This window comes from Puntigrus tetrazona, chromosome 24, assembly GCF_018831695.1.
Source record: "Puntigrus tetrazona isolate hp1 chromosome 24, ASM1883169v1, whole genome shotgun sequence".
NCBI lineage: Eukaryota > Metazoa > Chordata > Actinopteri > Cypriniformes > Cyprinidae > Puntigrus > Puntigrus tetrazona.
Genome location: NC_056722.1, coordinates 4,747,925 through 4,767,567, shown reverse-complemented (window position 1 = coordinate 4,767,567; position 19,643 = coordinate 4,747,925). Strand labels below are relative to the sequence as shown.

The 19,643-nt window shown below is 38.2% G+C and overlaps 2 pseudogenes; one reads left to right on the top strand and one right to left on the bottom strand.

Annotated features, from left to right (window-relative positions):
* LOC122329976 overlaps positions 1 to 19,643 on the top strand; it is a 98,580-nt pseudogene that overhangs the window by 46,795 nt on the left and 32,142 nt on the right.
* On the bottom strand, positions 9,825 to 19,224 carry LOC122329971 (annotated as a pseudogene).

The following is a 19,643-nucleotide window of genomic DNA, read 5'->3' as shown; positions in this document are numbered from 1 at the left end:
CAAAATATGACAATATTTATTTACTATTTTTTATTTACACTTTCTGCATTATGATCATTTAAATTGGCTTTTTGAAGAGAAATTATGCTAGAATATTTTATACCTTAGTATGTCCTAACTTGTACTGGCTGTGGTCAAGGTCCAGTGAGCCCAGCAGTTTCTCAGCAGCTTTCTTGTTGTCAATGAACTGACCCTCAGGGATAGCAGATGGGTTCAGAATACGGTATCTAACAAGAAGTACAAAAGTAACAAAAAGTTTTACCCCCCTGTGCACTGAAATGTTTATTTCAGTCTTTATTTTAGCGTTCTCTTTAAGTTTTTCACCTCTGCTTGAAATCTCCATACAGGATCCTGTTGGGGGAAGCCCTTTCTGCAGATTCTGATGCCCTCCAGCACACCGTTACAGCGCAGCTGGTGCATGACCAGAGGATTCTCCATCGCCCTGGAGTCTTAGTCTCATTTGGAATCAGGCAACGCACAAAATGAGGGTGAGTTGACCGCAAGTTGGTCATCAGCTTGTTCAAGTTCTCCTGTGAAAAAACAAAACCATAACATTGTAAGGTATGCAGTTTTTACTTTTGTTTTGATCTTTTTTTTTTTTTATAATCCTTACCCTATGAAGGGCTGACACGGTCTGGAAAGACGAACCCTTCTTTTTTTCCCACCTCCTTTACCTCCCTTGGCATCTTGGGCTGAAACCAACAGAAAATGTAAGTAAACATTTTTTTATCACATTACAGTTCAAACCCAGAAAAAAAGAATACTGAATTCGCTTTACTGAAGATCAGTACACACCTGAGTCAGCCCCAGCATATCCAGCAAACAGTACCGACAACAGCTTCACAGTAGACTTTTGGAAGAGTCCAACCACAGTCTCGTTAAGAGGGTCCTTGTTCTTCACCAGCCAGTTTGAAATGTTGTAGTCCACAGTACCAGCGTAGTGAACCAGGAGAAATGGGCTTCTGGTTTACCCTTTGACAATCCTGGGCTTCTGGAAAGTAGGATTCTTACCCAAGTGGTTGTCATAAAGCTTAGATTTGAATGTTGCGTCAGTGGCTTTGGGGAACATGCACTCCTCCTCAAGGATGGACATGATACCCATGGGCTATAGGAAACAAAGTGTAATGGAAAAAATATGGTAAATATGAAAACACAAGAACATACAAAACAAATGTTTTAAATGAAACTATAATAATATTCCTGCACATAAACCCACCTTCTCAATTAACTCAATACAAGCCGCTAAGTCCATGCCAAAGTCAATGAACTCCCACTCAATACCCTCCTTCTTGTATTCCTCTTGCTCCAGCACAAACATGTGGTGGTTGAAGAACTGCTGCAACTTCTCATTAGTGAAGTTGATGCACAGCTGCTCGAAGGTGTTGAACTGCAGGTGGAATATGTTTTATAATCACATTGGTGAAATGGGATGCTTGTTTTATTTGTTTTAATATTACAAAATGTAATGATGCAATCTTACATCAAAGATCTCAAACCCAGCAATGTCCAGCACACCAATGAAGTACTGACGAGGCTGTTTGGTGTCCAGGGATTGGTTGATTCTCACAACCATCCACAAGAACATCTTCTCGTACACTGATTTTGCCAAAGCACCAATAGAATAGTACACCTAAAAGGAGTAGAATAAAATGTAAAAATTGTTGTAACGTGATTTACAAGCTTTATACAAAGTTTCTTTACCTGCTGACGTTCTGTCCCTTGGTGACCCACTCATTTCCTACTTTAACTCTTGGGTGACACAACCCTTTGATGAGATCAGCAGAGTTCAGGCCCATCAGATAAGCAACTTTGTCAGCATCTTGTAAAGAAAAATAATATATATATATATAAATATATTTATACTACTTTAATTTAAGTTTATAACCATTTATCAAAATGTCACCAGTGGCAGTGTGGTAATGACTGCACAACATCACTGACCCTCAGTCCCATGCCGCAGAGAGCAAGTATATTTTGTGTACATTTATGTATATACTGTATATTTATCCTGTCTCTTTCTCTTAATACTGACCTCAGTCCCATCAGCCTCTGCCTGTTCCTCTCGTTGTTTCTGCTTGAACTTCATGTTGCCATAGTGCATGATGGCCCCGGTCAGCTTGTAGATTCCTGATTTTTCATCTTGAGTGAAGCCCAACACATCAAACGCATCCTGCCAATTGAAAGCAGCACGACAATAATGTAGCAATAATGTAAGTCTACTTTATTATCCTTTTTGTGGCACCTCACTACAGTTCTAATTCATGTATATTTTGCTTCACATAGAGATACGTTACTAACATCAGTGGCAGTCAGCTCTTCAGCATCATCAATGGATGCCACTTGTGTCTCTCCTTGGGAGATGTATGCATAGTCATAGGGGTTGTTGGTGATGAGCAGCATCTCTAAAGAGAAATGGGAACATAGATCAGAAAATACTCTTTTAATTAGAAACCGCAATGCAATAGACTTGACGGGTAATTTTACCCAGCAGTTCTGGTTTTCTCTGGGAGAGGATCTGGTAGAAGATGTGGTAGTCTCTCTCAGCCTTGAGCTGATAAGTGACACGAGACTTCTCCAGCAGATCTAAATTAGCAAAATGTACAAAATTATTGCTGCGTCAAATGTGTGTGTATATATATATATATATATAAATTTGTGTGTACTATAGTCTTCCAGTCATAACTGTGATAATATAAAGCATACTCACAAGTTTCAATATCTGCAGAAGCCAGTTTCCCACTCACACCAAAGTGAATTCGTATGAATTTACTCCTGTTCAAAATAAATAATTCATATTTACTTCTTTTATATTATATACATTATACACTAATGCCTTCCTCACTACGAGAGGACTTACAAATCGAGAGGAGTTGTCATTTCTGATGGTCTTAGCATTACCAAAGGCCTCCAGGGCAGGGTTAGCCTGGATGATCTGATCCTCTAGAGTACCCTATAAACAAACAATTTCATTTTCACAACCTTCAAATAAACAAAATAACATTTTGAAATCAAGCGATATTCATAGTTTTATTTTAGTACAGTAGTACAGTTTTGTAGCTATATTGACCTTTTTCTCAGAAGCTGCATCTTTTTCCCTGTTACAGCTGCAATGCTGGCAAAGTACTGATGACTCTTTGGTGTTCACAGTCTTTCCAGCACCGGATTCTCCTCTGTGGATTAAAACAGTAGACGTTTTTATCTTTTAAACACATTTAATCTCCCCAAAAAATTAGGATGAAATAACTTACGTGATCAGGACGGACTGGTTCTCCCTGTCTGTGGGGTGAAATTCACACAGAGAAGATTGTTATGAGTAATATTTAACAAGATAAATTGTTAATAAATTGAAAAAGTTGAACAGCTGTGAAATGTATTCCTAACCTGACAGCATGTACTGGTAAGCATTGTCAGAGATTGAGAAGATGTGAGGAGGAGCTTTGTCCTCTTTCTTTCCTCTGTAGGCTTTGACCACAGAGGCGCCATACACTGGCAGCCACTTGTAGGGGTTGACAGTGACACAGAACAGCCCTGAATAGGTCTGTAATGTGGCAGATGAATCAGTTCAGTACAACTATACAAGCAAATGATTGCAGTAGATTCGTTGAGACTCTGCGTTCATCACTCACGAGATCATCCAGGCTGCGTAACGCTCTTTGAGGTTATACAACACAGCCGGCTCAGGCAGGAAGGTGAACATCGCCATGTCCTCAATTTTATCGAACTTTGGGGGGTTCTGAGGATGAATATCACCCTCCTTGAAAGTCAAGGTCTGTTGAAATAGAAATTATAACTTTACACAAGTCTTTCATTTTAATAATTGAATTGTCTTCATAGTTTAGTTTTTGAAAGCTGCACTGTAAAAAACAAACAATGCTTTCTTTTAGATTATCCACACTAAAACTTAAAATTGTTACATTTGTAAGCTTTTTCTGAAGAAACTGTGAGTGGTGCCAGATTTCGTAACTATTGTGAAATCCCGATAAAGCATCCTTACCTTTCCAGATTCAGTGTTGACAGTGACCTTGTCACCATCTCTACTGGTGATGGAGGCTTTGACGTACTCAATCTCAGGATCAGGCACAAAGCATTCCTTCTTCATGTCGAAGGGCCGAGTCTGGGCCTCCAGACGCTCCTTGTCTGACTTCCGTAAGAACGAAGCAGCAGACCCAAACTCTGCCATGACGGCGTCAGACATGTTGAAACCTGGAAACAAACAGCCTTATAAATATAACATCCTTCTTTGACAAAAACGTAGCACAGAAGCACTAACAACACATAACTGGCGTCACAGGTGCAGAAATGATAAACAAATGCATTTCAGTACTGTAGATGCATTTATCAGGAGATGCAAAACTCCTCACCTTCTTTTTTGTCAAACTCTGTTCACTGTAACTGCAGAGCTGGTGTTATTCTAGGGATGAGACCAAAAGCTCATTAGTGTTTGAGAACAATGATGTGATTCTGATCACAAACTTGTGATGGATATTTCTTTTGTGTGAGCTCTGAAAGCAGTGATTGTGAGGATTGTCCAGGAGATCTTCCTTGGTCTTTCTACTGGAGGCTCTTACCTTGGGTTGTCCTGTGTTTTGTGTCCCTCCAGAGTTGATGCTACCTTTTAAAAGTCACTTATCCCAAAATGGTGGTACACAGTAGATGCCCCACCCATGTCCCGCTAAATAAATCTTCAAATGATTGAATGGCATAGGATGTTCACCGGCGGGTGATATATATGGTGCGATGTAACAATAGGCTTAATGGAGGAAGGACAAAAGAACACACATGTCGCTTTAAAGACATTTCATCAACACCATCCTAATTAGAACTCCTTTTCTGACGTTGTCTCAGGTCAACAAGAACAACAGTAGTCTATTTCTGATCCCTTCCTCGTAGAGCAGCACACCTCTCGACATCTGAGAAATGTGAACTTGTCGTGGTATGTTACAATTGTTCAGCCTCTCCATTGTTGTTTTTCCCTCAGAAAGACAAGCCTTGCAAAGAACCAATGATATCCAGTTAAATCTTTAATGCATTGGCAGAGATTTCAAAAGTTTGTTCAAGAGTTGACTACTTATTCTCTTTATAAGACGTGAATCAGTTCCACTTATCTAAAGCCTAAGGCTAATCATAATCACCCTTTTTGTCTAAGTAACACATGCACACTTTTTGAGAGATATCAGGTTTAACTTTTTTTCACACTTTGGAGACGTTCCAATGTCATTGCTTGAGACAGTCATATTAGCTAAGTAAAGAGAAGGTCTAAAACAAAAGGTGACAAATAATTGAAGTCTGTCTATAGATGGAGACAACGAACAACCAACAGCTGGCCTTCGGTGCTGTTTGACCCAACGGCTCAATTGTCACGGCTAGACCTCATCCTCTTCTTGTTGACGTCCCATTGTTGTTCCTCTATCCTTGAGGACAAAGATAACCCTGCTGCATTTTTCTCAGCTTCTTTACAGTCACTGCTGAGGGTCTCAGACAGCTGTAGATGGGGGCCTCTGTAGTGTGAGAGGCTCCAGCAGCTGCTCTTTGTGCTGTGCATGCTGTGGTGTGAATTGTTGCATGTGATGCATCTTTTATTAGGAAACATTGGTATCTTTTAACATAAGGATTAGGATCAACAAGTGATCGTTTAACATCTGTATCATAGAACATGCATACTTTACGAATTCCATTCATTTCAGTTATTTTAGACCGTTTGTCCTAGAATATCACATTCAAAGCACCCTGCTATGGCATTCGCAGGATTCAGTTGACACTCTAGGCTTTGAAGGTCACAGCATTGGGCACACAAGGTTAGCATCCTCAAAATGTCCTGTTAGCTGCAAACTCACTATGGAAAGAAAGGATAAATTCTTTCTGTAATTGTGATCAAAATTTAATTTAGATTTAATAATCTGATTTAATTGCAAAATAAAAATGTGCTTGTGATTTTAAAATGCAATTTAAACATGCACACACAAAATATATATTTAAAAAAATAATAATAAAAAAAATATATATATATATATATATATATATATATAATGCTATTAAAATACCATAAAGCACATGATATTATTATTGTGATACTATTTTAATTTTACATGCTACTTTAGTTAAAAATAAATGAGAAAGAAAATGTTTTTTTATTTTATATTACAACTGTACAATAAATACTAATGCAAATACGAACACTGCCACATAATCAGCTGAAACACAAAGTGTGTATATTTAATTACACAACAGCCTTCATGATTTGGTAATCACTTACTTAATTTAATTTTAAAGGACACGAAGAGTTCATTTGCAAAAGCAATTCTCAAGAAACGTATTTTCATTGTGCATTCTGCAGTTGGGTTATTTTGACTCGGTTAAAAAGAACAACTTAAGAACAAAAAATGACAGCTAGCTAACACAATAAAACATGAAAATAAAAGTTGAAAGTTAAAAAACGTATCTGTTTTTGCAAATAAACTCTAAATGTTTCTTAAACTGCATAAACTGTGTGCTGTGAAAGTCAAAATGTGGCCTTATGAAGGTATAAATCAATTTAGGTTGTGGACAACATCTCACCATACATCACACATCACACATTAGGTATGTGTACGTTTGTGTACGCCTGTTTGTTTGTTTGTTTTTTTTTTTACTAGCCAGTTGGACCCACCCATCACTATGTCCTTGGAGGCTGAGAGATCATTTCTGATTTGCGTCTCAGATTGTTGGGTCAAACAGACGTTTTTGGACGAGATGAAAGTGAAAGCATGGTGCTTACATTAATGATTGTCTCATTAAGGCCCTCGCTCTAGATTAATGAGATCCAGAGAACCTTAACATCAAGTCTCTTTTCCTTCAGCTGCCAGCTCCATCTCTTACTGTGACGAGGTGGAAACATTCCTATCCACACTCTTCCTGAGACGGAGGCGCCCATTCTCAGCTGTTTAGGCCCCTTTGACGTCTCGGCTCACCATAAGGTCAATGACTTGACCTTTTGTGCATTGTGACCATTGAGCATGCTATTAATGGAGACTGGGGGGTCTGTTTGTTTGATTTACTTTGACAAGTGTCTGACTGAACGTCCCGTTATTCCTTGGGTTCTTCGTTTGACTTGCTTGTCATTTCTTTGTTATCCTTGCTCAAGAAAGCTGTATGACGGAAGCAGAGAATACAGGTATTAATGATTGAATGACTCCTACGCCTATCTATCTATCTATCTATCTATCTATCTATCTATCTATCTATCTATCTGTCTATCTAATATCTATCTATCTATCTAATATCTAATTTTATTATAAAGTTCCAGTTGTTAACATCAGTAAATTACATTAGTTATCATTTCAGGATTTACTAATTAATTTCAGCATATACAGCAAATCTTATTTAATGGACCTGCTTCTAAAATGGACTAATAATGTGTAGCTGCATTTTTTTATTTTCTAGCATTAACTAAGTAATTTCATTTATATGTGAACCTGGATCACAAAAGCAGTCTTCAGTAGCACAAATATATTTGTAGCAATAAATAATAGTACATTGTATTAGTCAGAATCATTGATTTTTTTATTTTTTTATGCCAAAGATATTTTGGATATTAAGTTAAGATCTTTTTATGAAGATATGTTGTAAATTTCTTACTGTAAATATATAAAACAAATTTTTAATTAGTAATGTACATTGTGAACAACTTCATTTGACAACTTTAAAGTCTTAAATGTGTGATAAATGTATAACTCTCAATTTAAAATCTTCTAAAATTTTCTCACGAGTAAACTTGCTACCGTTATGCAAATTGTCATGACTTTTAACCTCTGCTGTGCAAATTTTTATTTTTTTCTGCTCACTCCTGTTGCTCCTGGCATTTGACTCAGCCACACACACACACACCCACACACACACACACACACACACACACACACACCACACCCACACACACACACACACACACACACACACACACCCACCCACACATCCACACACACACACACACACACACACACACACACATTGTGCTCTCTGCAGAAGACACACTTCTGAAGCACAGACAAAGGTAATGCTTTTTCTTTCTGATTTTAGTTGCTCAATGTTTTATTTGACAGAAAATGTTTTGAAAAGTAACAAATATCATATTTTCTGACTAGTAAAAGAAAAAGTTAATGGACCATTTGACTTCTGTCAGATTTTGTGACATTAACCTTTGAACGATTAAGAGATTGTTCAAGGGTTAATGTCCAAAATTTGAAATTAATATCTGGGTTCAGCTGGGTTCTATTGCATGAAGAAATCAAAGCTTACCTTTAGGACCTGTAAAATATTTACTACTTCTCAGTCTCATTCTCGTAGCTGTTACATGGGAAAGGTTATATACAATGCAAAGTACATATGTGCTAAATTTAATTTACACTGTCTTCCCAAATGACGCCACAATTAAAAATAATCTATGCTTTGCAAATTAGTTTCATCTTTACTTAGATTTTGGGGTGAAATATGACATCATCTGTAAACTTGTGATTACTTTCATTTGGTTAATAACTGAGAGTGTGTTTTAATAAGTAAAGAGAGGAGAGGGGGCAACTTGTTTGCGTTGAATGCAAACCTCATGAGTCGATGCAGAAATAGATAAAAGATAAAAGCATTGTGAGAATAATAGTGTCTAAATTTCTAAACTCATTGTTATATAACTGGATATGTGTTGGGTCAACAAGTGAAAATGATAAACTCTGATATGTTCAGCTGCATGATGTATGGCAGCAGTAGTGAACTGATCCAAGGAGTATTTGGCTTTGGTTGAGTTATAATTTTTTCATATATTTTTACCAGTGCAATGTGTAACGTGACCTAACAACATGCAATACTTGTAGAGAGCATTTATATATGTAAAATTGCTACATTTAGTTTTTACTTTTTATGTAAAAACTGTTTTGTCATTCATTGTTTTATCATTTTATCAGCTGAACATTTCAAAAAACATTACCATTAACCAAAATGAATACATAGTTTTCTAATCATCAGTTAATGTTTTAGTTTGATCTAAAAGTTTTTACAAAGGGTGAGCCATTAATATTTTTCTTGGGCACTAACAGGACATTTCCAGTGGATTTTTTGAAGCCTATAACAAATGTATATAAAAATTGATGTTCAAAAATGTGACAACTTGCCCCACCCTGCCCTACATTGACGCCTAAGGAAGCATGCTCTATAAGAGATTAAAGGGTGCCCTCAAGTGGTGCTGATTGACTATTACAGCTCTCATTTTCACAGCATTGTGGAGGTTACTTCAGGTTTAGAATATATTGCCAGTTAATGAGAAAGAGCTTCTTCTGAAATGACATTACTAACCTAAACTGTAAATGCTTAGTTTATATTGGCTATTTCAAATTCAGAATAATAATTCATATTCACTGTATGCAAAATAAGTATGTAAGAATGTATTTAGTTTATGTGGTACTCTTTAATTTTCTCAGAATTTCACTGAATATTCTAAGTTGATCGTATTGATGAAGGTATTATAATAGACCCATGTGCATGTTAAATGGTAAAGCATTAATATCCTTTAGTTTTCTGAGGCTGAGCTGTGTCTGAATATACACAGTGCAATTTGTTAATGTTGAGTGGTTTATAACTTATTCTGGATTATGTGGCTTGTAGTAGTTTGGTAAAACTGGGGTAAAGGACAATTAAACGCACTGGCAAATAAAAATGTTCCTGATTGTTTCAATTTGATTTGAAAGCAATCTATCCTAATCTGTGGCTCATACATTGAGGTACATGATTTTACTGTTGTGTAAAAAGGAACATGATTGGATATTGCAGTGTCTGTGTTAGGAAAAAGACAAAAGAGGATGAAATATTCATATGCTTGTCTGGTTTATTCTACTGAACTACAGAGGAGATCATCACAGCAAGCCATGTTTACAGTGATCCAGATAATATATTCACTCCTCATCAGCCCCCTCTGTTGGGAACAAAAAGACAAAAAAAGTCCATAGTTAATGTACATAGCCAAATGAATTTCATCAAGTTCAGTTGTTGAGTTTTATATGCTGAAATCAGTAAAGTCATCAGATTTAGAGTAGATCAATCACATTTTTACTTATTCTTACTTTGGATCCTGAATCACGGCTCTTGGCTCGCATCTTGTTGACCTGAGATTCAGCGATATCAGCCCTCTCTCTGCCTCATCCAGCTCATGCTGAAGCTTACGGAACTTGGTCAGATTAGAATTGGCTTGTTCTTCCTACAGAATACACACAAGAGTGTTTGGGAAGATCAAATTAGTCATATACATTAATTGCATCTGATCGTATCCTATGATAGCACCAGTGGGAAGAAAGTACTCACAGCCTCCTCAGCAGCTCTCTTATAGGACTTGACCTTCAGTTGGAGTTTGTCTACCAGGTCCTGCAAGCGAGCCAGATTCTTTCGGTCTTCCTCAGTCTAAGTAAAGCAGAAACGTATACAGATGTGCATTATATATTTAAATACTTTAAGCCTGCATTTTATGCATTTAATATATTAAATACATTTATGTATTAAAAAATAAAAGCAAAAAATTTTCTACCTGATAGGTGAGTTCTTTGATGCGTCTCTCATATTCACGAATCCCCTTGACTGAGTCACTGGCCTTTCTCTGTTCAATCTCCACCTCATTTTCCAGATCTCTTACCTAACAGATGTGTGGAATGTTTTTAATCAAACAGAATGACCATTTTACAGAAAATACAATAGGCTTGTTTCTAAAAACATCAGCAGCTTACCCTTGCTTCCAGTTTCTGGACCTGCTTCTTGCCTCCCTTCATGGCTATCTGCTCAGCTTCATCCAAACGGTGCTGCAGGTCTTTGATGGTCTGCTCCATGTTCTTCTTCTTCATGCGCTCCAGATGAGCACTGGTGTCCTGCTCCTTCTTCAGCTCCTCTGCCATCATGGCAGCATCAGTGATGGCCTTCTTGGCTTTTCCTCAGCATTCCTGCACTCCTGCACTGCCTCCTCAACCTCAGTCTGAAGCTGAGTATTATCTCCTTCCAGCTTCTTCTTCTGATTCAGCAGACTGGTGTTCTAAACATAGACAGTATTGACATTAATATAGTCTCCTAGATGATATTGTGTACTAAGAGAGCGTTTAAAGGTTTGGTTAGCGTGGATATGTACATAGATGTCCATACCTGAGAATGTAGGAGCTGAACTCTCTCGCTGACGTCCAGCAGTTCCTGCTCAGCCAGCTTCCTTCCTCTCTCAGTCTGTTCCACCAGGGATCTCAGCTCATCCAGTTCAGCTTGCAGAAGATTGTTGCGTCTATCCACAATCGCTATGTTCTCTTTGAGATCCTCATTACCACGCAGAGCGTCATCTAACTGCATTTGGGCATCCTACAAAGTACAAATTTTACATATGTTTAGATTGCAGAACTTTGTAAGATTTCCTTTGCTTTACAAATTGTCAGTAAAGCATACTTTGAGATGTCCATGAAGACCCTTGAGCTGCTTCTGGGCTTCTGATGCCTGTCTGTTTGCCTGGCTGAGCTGAATCTCCATCTCATTGAGATCTCCCTCCATCTTCTTCTTCAGTCTGAGAGCTTCATTCCTGCTGCGAGTCTCTGATTCCAATGAGCTCTGAAGAGTATCAACCACTCTCTGCTGATTCCTCTTGGCTTGCTCCATCTCTTCATCTTTCTCAGCCAGCTTACGTTCAATATCAGCTTTGATCTGATTGAACTCCAGCTGAGCTCTAAGTATCTTTCCTTCTTCATGCTCAAGGGAACCCTATGAAGACGAAAGACAATTTTAAAATATGCCAGATTAGTATGAATGTTTGGGAAATTGTTTTTTTTTTTTTTTTTTTACCTCAGCCTCCTCCAGAGCAGTTTGAATCTCTTGTTTCTCCTGCTCCAGTTGTTTCAATTTTCTCCAGTTCATGAATATTCTTCCCACTCTCACCAAGTTGCTCAGTGAGGTCAGAGATTTCCTCTGTGCATTAGAAGAAGTCCATGACTTTACAAATACAAAGGGATTAAAATATTGGTTTGGAGCTGTAAACTGTCCTTACCTTGGAGATTCTTGTTCTCCTCTTCATGCTCTCAGGTGGTCCAATGACTCCTCATATGAGTTTTTCAATTTAAAGAGTTCAGTGCTCAGTGATCTAGCTTCTTTTTGGGCACTTTCCAGTTCGGTTTGAGATTCTTCATACTTCTGCTTCCACTCAGCAAGAACCTGAATAAAAGTTAACAGTTGTTAGATATGAGCAGAGCATAGTTAATTTAAGAGTTAAACTTAAATTACTATCAATTTAATTTTTAAAATTAATTTTTACTTTATCAAAGTTTCTTTGCTTCTTGTCCAGAGCAGCAGCAGCAGCATTGGATCTTTCCACATCCACCATAAGATCTTCAATCTCGTTCTGCAGCCTGTGTTTAGTCTTCTCTAGTGAGGAGCATTTAGCATTGACAGCTTCCACAGCTTCCTCTGCATCTTGCAGACGCTGAGCCAGCTTCTTCCTAAAATTTTTACATAAAATCATTATTTACGGTGCATTTTTATGTTTACATTGTCTGGGTTGTAAGTGTTTTCTGTTTCATACTTAGCATCCTCCAGTTCCTCTGTCCTCTGGATGGCATCAGTTTCATATTTTGTTCTCCACTGGGCCACCTCAGAGTTCGCCTTGGACAGACTCCTCTGCAGCTCAGCTTTGGCTTCTTGCTCTTCTTCATACTGTTCTCTCAGCAGATCAGCATCATGACGAGCAGATTGAACTGCATGGGCCAGAGCATTCTTAGCCTAAAGACAAACAAATATTTTATTTCAGTTCACGTTTGTGCTTAAATATTGAAAACATTTAGCAGAGAGAGAGATTTCGAAAACCTTGACTTCCTCTTCTAGTTGTCTCTTAAGGTCCTCAATCTGCTGGGTGTAAGACTGCTTGCCTCTTGTCAGCTGAGAGACCAGAGAGTCTTTCTCCTCTAGCTGTCTAGACAGTTCACCTGAAATTAATTTTCCAAAAAAATGTTTGTTTTTCTTTAGGATTGTTATGGTATAGTGGAAAAACATAGCACTGTTTTGTGCTTTTACCATTCTCAGTTTGCAGCTTGGCTTTCTGCATTGTGAAATCATTGATGGTGCGCTGGCCTTCCTCAGACTTAGTTCTGTACTCACTCATCTGGTCTTCCAAAGTTCTGCACATTTTCTCTAGGTTTGCCTAGGGAATAAAATATATGATACTTGATTTATTTAATTGATTGACAACACAAAATATATGGATTGTTAGCATCCTCTTTCTTACTGACCTTTGCCTTTACAAGCTGCTCCATGTTGGATACTACATCGTCCAGCTCCAGTCTGAGTTCACTCTTCTCCTTCTCCAGCTTCTGCTTGACTCTCTGAAGGTTGTCAATCTGCTCTCCCAGATCAGATACACTGTCGGCGTGTTTCTTTCTCAGTGTAGCAGCGGTAGCTTCATGTTGCAAAGTGGACTCTTCAAGGTCTCTGCGCAGCTTCTGGAACTCAGCTTCACGTTTCTTGTTCATCTCAATCTGGGCAGCAGTGGCTCCACCAGCCTCCTCCAATCTCTCACTGATCTCCTCCAGTTCTCTGGACAGATCAGCCCTCTGTTTCTCAACTTTGGCACGAGCGGCTCTCTCAGCCTCCAGCTCTTCCTCAAGCTCTTCAATACGAGCCTGGAAATGTGAGCAAAACCAAAGTTACAGTATTTCTTAGTCCAACTGTTCAACTTTTTAAGAATCAAGTTTACCTGCAACTCCTTCAGTTTCTTTTGGAGTTGGGCTGCCATTGCCTGCTCATCTTCAATCTTGCTATTAAGCTGGCTGACCTCAAAGTCTTTTCTGCCAGGTAAACAGAATGACACAAAATGGATTAATACATAATGTAATATTAAAATTTTATATTAAATGTTTTATAATGTAATATATTTTACTTCTTTATACGCTCCTCCATCTGCTGCTTATCATTCTCCAAATCCATCACATTCTCTTGAGTCAACTTCAAGTCACCCTCAAGCTTTCTTTTAGCTCTCTCAAGATCCATGCGATTTTCTTTTCTTGTTCCAGAGAACCTTCAAGCTAAATTTCACCCAAAATTGTCAATTATATCTAAAATAAATATACAATTGCTCACAAAACCGCACATTTTAATTATGTTTTCTTGCTCTTACATCATCCACTTGTTGCTCCAGCTTGGCTTTAGCTTTAGTGAGTGTGTTGACTTTGTCTTCCTCACTCTGGAGATCATCCAGTGTTTGCTGATGGGCCTCCTGCAGAGCTTTCTTCTCCTTGGTCAGCTTAGCAATGATCTCATCCAAAGCTGCCATCTCTTCTGTCAGGTTTTTAACCTGTAGAAGTGTATAAATATATCAAGGCACTCTTAATGCACCACTCATATATCTCTAACATGTTCAAAGTTGAAAACTGACCTTGTTCTCAGTGGCATGTTTCTCTTTCTCTACTTTGGCCAGAGTGAGTTCAAGATCATCAATGTCCTTCTTGAGCTCAGAGCATTCATCTTCAAGCTTCCTTTTCTTTGCAACCAACTCTGCATTCATTTCCTCTTCATCTTCCACCCTCTCAGTCAGCTCTTTGACTTTGGCTTCAAGTTGGATCTTACTCTTTATCAGACCCTCACATCTTTCCTCAGCATCTGCAAGATTATCTTGCTCCTATCAAAGTGAAAAAAAAAGTTCTTGGTTTGTGAAAAGAATTTAATAAAATGGCAGAATATTAGCCCCACGTGAACTTACAGACTGCATTGCGAGTTGAAGGTCATTCTTCTCTTGGAGAAGAGAAACCATTTTTTCCTCAAGTTCCTTTTTGCGGGCTTCAGATTTTGCATAAGCCTCCTTCAACTTGGTGAATTCTTCCTTCATGTTGGCCATTTCTTTTTCAGTCTCAGCTGATTTCAGCAAAGGCTTGATCTTAAAGTAGAGCTTCATCCAGGGCCAGTTCTTGACACCCATGAAGGCACGTACGTTCCACTGGATCACCAACAATGAATCTCTGTAAAAAGAATATTCCGTTTTGCAATATATCTTGTAAGTTGGTGAAAACATTTAAGCCTGAAGAACGAAAAACTAACCTTCTTTCCACAATTTTCTGGAATTCAATTCTTGATAGAAAACCACGAGACCTTGACTGAATTCCAGTAATTATAAGTGCAAGACGGTCATCTCGCATCTCCTCAAGTGTTCCCAGAAGACCAGCTTTAAAAAACACCTGAAGAGCAAAGAGTTTTGCATCAAAAAGGATGAAACGAAACAGTGGATTTGTAAAATGTTACTATAAATACAGTAAAATACCTTAGTGTGTCCTAATTTGTACTGGTTGTGGTCAATGTCCAGTGAACCCAAAAGTTTTTCTGCACCCTTCTTGTTATCTATGAATTGTCCTTCGGGTATAGCAGCAGGATTTAGGATGCGGTACCTTCAAAAAAAGACAATAAACAAGACGATTAACAATTATTGTATGCTATTTGTGCATTATTCACTTTCTTTTTTATATGCGTGCATTTATATTTATTTCTACCAGATACAAAAAAAATTTATTGTTGCAATTTGCAATAACTTGTAGTCACATATAAAATTATTTTGCAATATGCATTTTAGTTTCATAGTTACCGTTGTTTAAAATCTCCATACAGGATCCTGTTGGGGAAGCCCTTTCTGCAGATTCTGATGCCCTCCAGCACACCATTACAGCGCAGCTGGTGCATGACCAGAGGATTCTCCATCGCCCCTGGAGTCTTAGTCTCATTGGGGATGATGCAGCGCACAAAGTGAGGGTGAGTTGACCGCAAGTTGGTCATCAGCTTGTTCAGGTTCTCCTATTGGTAGACCATAGAGGATTTAAATTTACATGCAATAAAACCATGTGAGACAAAGCAGTGTTAAATAACCTTACATACCCTATGGAGGGCTGACACTGTCTGGAACGAAGAGCCCTTCTTTTTGCCTCCTTTGCCACCCTTACCCCCAGAGTCCGCAGCTGTGAAATACATGATATTTGTTGCTGATATTATTATACAATAAAATGAGTGCTTATTATATTTTAATATTTCACATCAGTGTTTACTTGCCTGAGTCAGCACCAGCATAATTAGCAAATAGAATACCCAACAGCTTAAGAGTTGACTTCTGGAACAACCCTACAACCGTCTCATTGAGAGGGTCCTTGTTCTTCACCAGCCAGTTTGAAATGTTGTAGTCCACAGTACCAGCATAGTGAACCAGGGCAAAATGGGCTTCTGGTTTACCCTTGACAATCCTGGGCTTTTGGAAATTAGGATTTTTGCCCAGGTGGTTGTCATAAAGCTTAGCTTTGAATGTTGAATCACTGGCTTTGGGAACATGCACTCCTCTTCAAGGATGGACATGATACCCATGGGCTAAAATGAGTAGTAGATTATGACAGTCAATAGGCCAGTTTTCTACAACAGTTTGACTAAATGTAAAAACAAATTTCCCATATTCATTAATATTTACCCACCTTTTCAATTAGTTCAATACAAGCCTGCAAGTCCATGCCAAAGTCAATGAACTCCCACTCAATACCCTCCTTCTTGTATTCCTCTTGCTCCAGCACAAACATGTGATGGTTGAAGAACTGCTGCAACTTCTCATTAGTGAAGTTGATGCACAGCTGCTCGAAGGTGTTGAACTGCAGGTGGAATATGTTAATATTCAAATATAATCATACTGACAAAGTAACAAAGAATAGAAGTTTTTGAAAAACAGTAATCAACAGATGTAATCTTACATCAAAGATCTCAAACCCAGCAATGTCCAGCACACCAATGAAGTACTGACGAGGCTGTTTGGTGTCCAGGGATTGGTTGATTCTCACAACCATCCACAAGAACATCTTCTCGTACACTGACTTTGCCAAAGCACCAATAGAGTAGTACACCTGACAAGGAAATATTACATTTGTTGAATTTGACACACTGAAACCTCTACAGATTGGATTTACAGTGATGTGAAAGATGTGGTTTTGTTTGTATGTTGGAAAGCCTGTAATGCTATTTGAAAATGTTGTTATTCATTTGGTACCTGCTGGACATTCTGTCCCTTGGTGACCCATTCATTTCCTACTTTGACCCTCGGGTGGCACAAACCCTTAATCAAGTCAGCTGAGTTTAGACCCATCAGATATGCGACTTTGTCAGCATCTACATGTAAAAAAATACAGATCTGTAAGTCCATATACAACCTCTCTTTATGAAGTTGAGATTGTAAATTATTCTGACCCTCAGTCCCATCAGCCTCTGCCTGTTCCTCTCGTTGCTTCTGCTTGAACTTCATGTTGCCGTAGTGCATGATGGCCCCGGTCAGCTTGTAGATGCTATTCTTCTCCTCTTGGGTGAAGCCCAGAACATCAAATGCTTCCTAGAGAAAATATACAGTGCTTTTTTGAATACATGCCCAATGCCTAATATTCTTCTTTTTGGCAAGTACATTAAAAATCTTTAAGGGAATAGATTGACCAAAATGAAGACTCATTCATGCATGTTCAAGCTTGTATATCTGACTTCTGTGGACCCCAGAAAGGAGATGATTTTCAACATGTTCACGTTACTCTTTTCCTTACACAATACTATCATTATATGCTTTTTCTGTATGGAAATCAAGGACATGTTGTAAAAAGTGCTGATTAGGACAGAATTTTAGGTTTTTTGTGGACTACTTCTTTTAAATATGCATCATATCTATAATTTATGAAACACTCACATCAGTGGCCATCAACTCGTCCCCATCATTAATAGAAGCCACTTGTGTCTCTCCTTGTGAGATGTAGGCATAGTCATAGGGGTTGTTTGTGATGAGTAGCATTTCTAAGAAGAAAGTGAAACATAGATGAAAAAAAACTCTAGAAACAGTAATGCTAATAGATATCAAGGCTGGGATGATATATTGATTCATCGGATCAGTTGCAACAAGCTATTCATAATGTATTGTGATACTCACTGAAAATCAAGCTTGAGATTAGCAGCAGATGGCACTCTAGGTTAGTTTTTGATTGCACACTTCTCACTAAGAAGTTCACTTGTGCATTAGGTTGAGCCATGAAACTGGTAAAATGTACTTGCACTTCAGATTTATGATGCAAAATTAATGTAATCAGCCTTTTTGAACTTTGTGAATGATTATTTGGGCTTCAAGTGGTGTCAGTGTCAGGATTAGAAAGATGCAGAGTATGGCTGTTTCTAAAGCATGCAGTGCCATCTGCTGTTAAATACTAAGCTCAGAATTGATTCAAGAGAGAATCACAATGCATTGGGGAAATCTTAGAATCAGTGAGGAATTATTTCTCGCTTCGCAAAGAATTGATTTATTGTTGCAGCCCAAATAGATGTGACGGGTAACTTTACCCAGCAGTTCTGGTTTTTTCTGGGAGAGGATCTGGTAGAAGATGTGGTAGTCTCTCTCAGCCTTGAGCTGATAAGTGACACGAGACTTCTCCAGAAGATCTAAATAAGTTGAAAATAGACAAATATCAGAACAGTTACACATTTCATCATTGTGAGCTTGATGGAATGATAAAAAAAAGTAAAGTACTTACAAGTCTCAATGTCAGCAGAAGATAACTTTCCACTGACGCCAAAATGGATTCGGATAAATTTACCCTGTAAATATTTCAAGACTACAATACATAACATGCTCATATGGGATATTATGAAACTCGTATAAAATAACAAAACTTACAAATCTAGAGGAGTTGTCATTTCTGATGGTCTTGGCATTACCAAAAGCCTCCAGAGCAGGATTACACTGGATGATTTGATCCTCCAGAGTACCCTGAGAGTCAAATTTCAATATTAATGGTTTGAAACATTTGGTATGCCAACCTTTTAGTGCATGGCAGTAAATAATTTGACATCAATTTGTAACTCCAATATTTAGCTTATGCCAACATCAATATTAGTAATTTTCTCTATATATGCTTTTTCTGTATATATGCTATGATATATGAGAATATAGCAAAGCATAGCATATCTCATCCTTTGAGAATTATTTCACCTTTTTCTCCATTGATGGATCTTTCTTGCCGGTTGTCGCTGCTGCAATGCTGGCAAAGTACTGGATGACTCTTTTAGTGTTAACAGTCTTTCCAGCACCGGATTCTCCACTGATAATAAAACAGCTCATTAAAATTCACATAAAAGTTAGTAAATATCGGTGAACGGAGGAATATAATACTATATCATTTTATGCATTACGTACGTGATCAGGACAGACTGGTTTTCTGTCTGTCAAACAAAACAAAACAAAAGTCAACAATTAAAATATATGTAGACATTACATACATATACTGTATATAAAAGTATAAGTCAGATTATCACCTGACAGCATGTACTGGTAGGCGTTGTCAGAGATGGAGAAGATGTGAGGAGGAGCTTCAGTTCGTTTCTTTCCTCTGTAAGCAATGACGACCTCCTGGTTGTACACTGGCAGCCACTTGTAGGGGTTCACAGTAACACAGAAGAGCCCAGAGTAGGTCTGTAAGAGATGGACAGCAGGTTTAGATCTGCTCATATGTGATAAAGTCAACGTGTGAGTGTTTTAAGACTCACGTAGATCATCCAGGCTGCGTAACGCTCTTTGAGGTTAAACAGCACAGCTGGCTCGTGCAGGAAGGTGAACATCGCCATGTCCTCAATTTTATCGAACT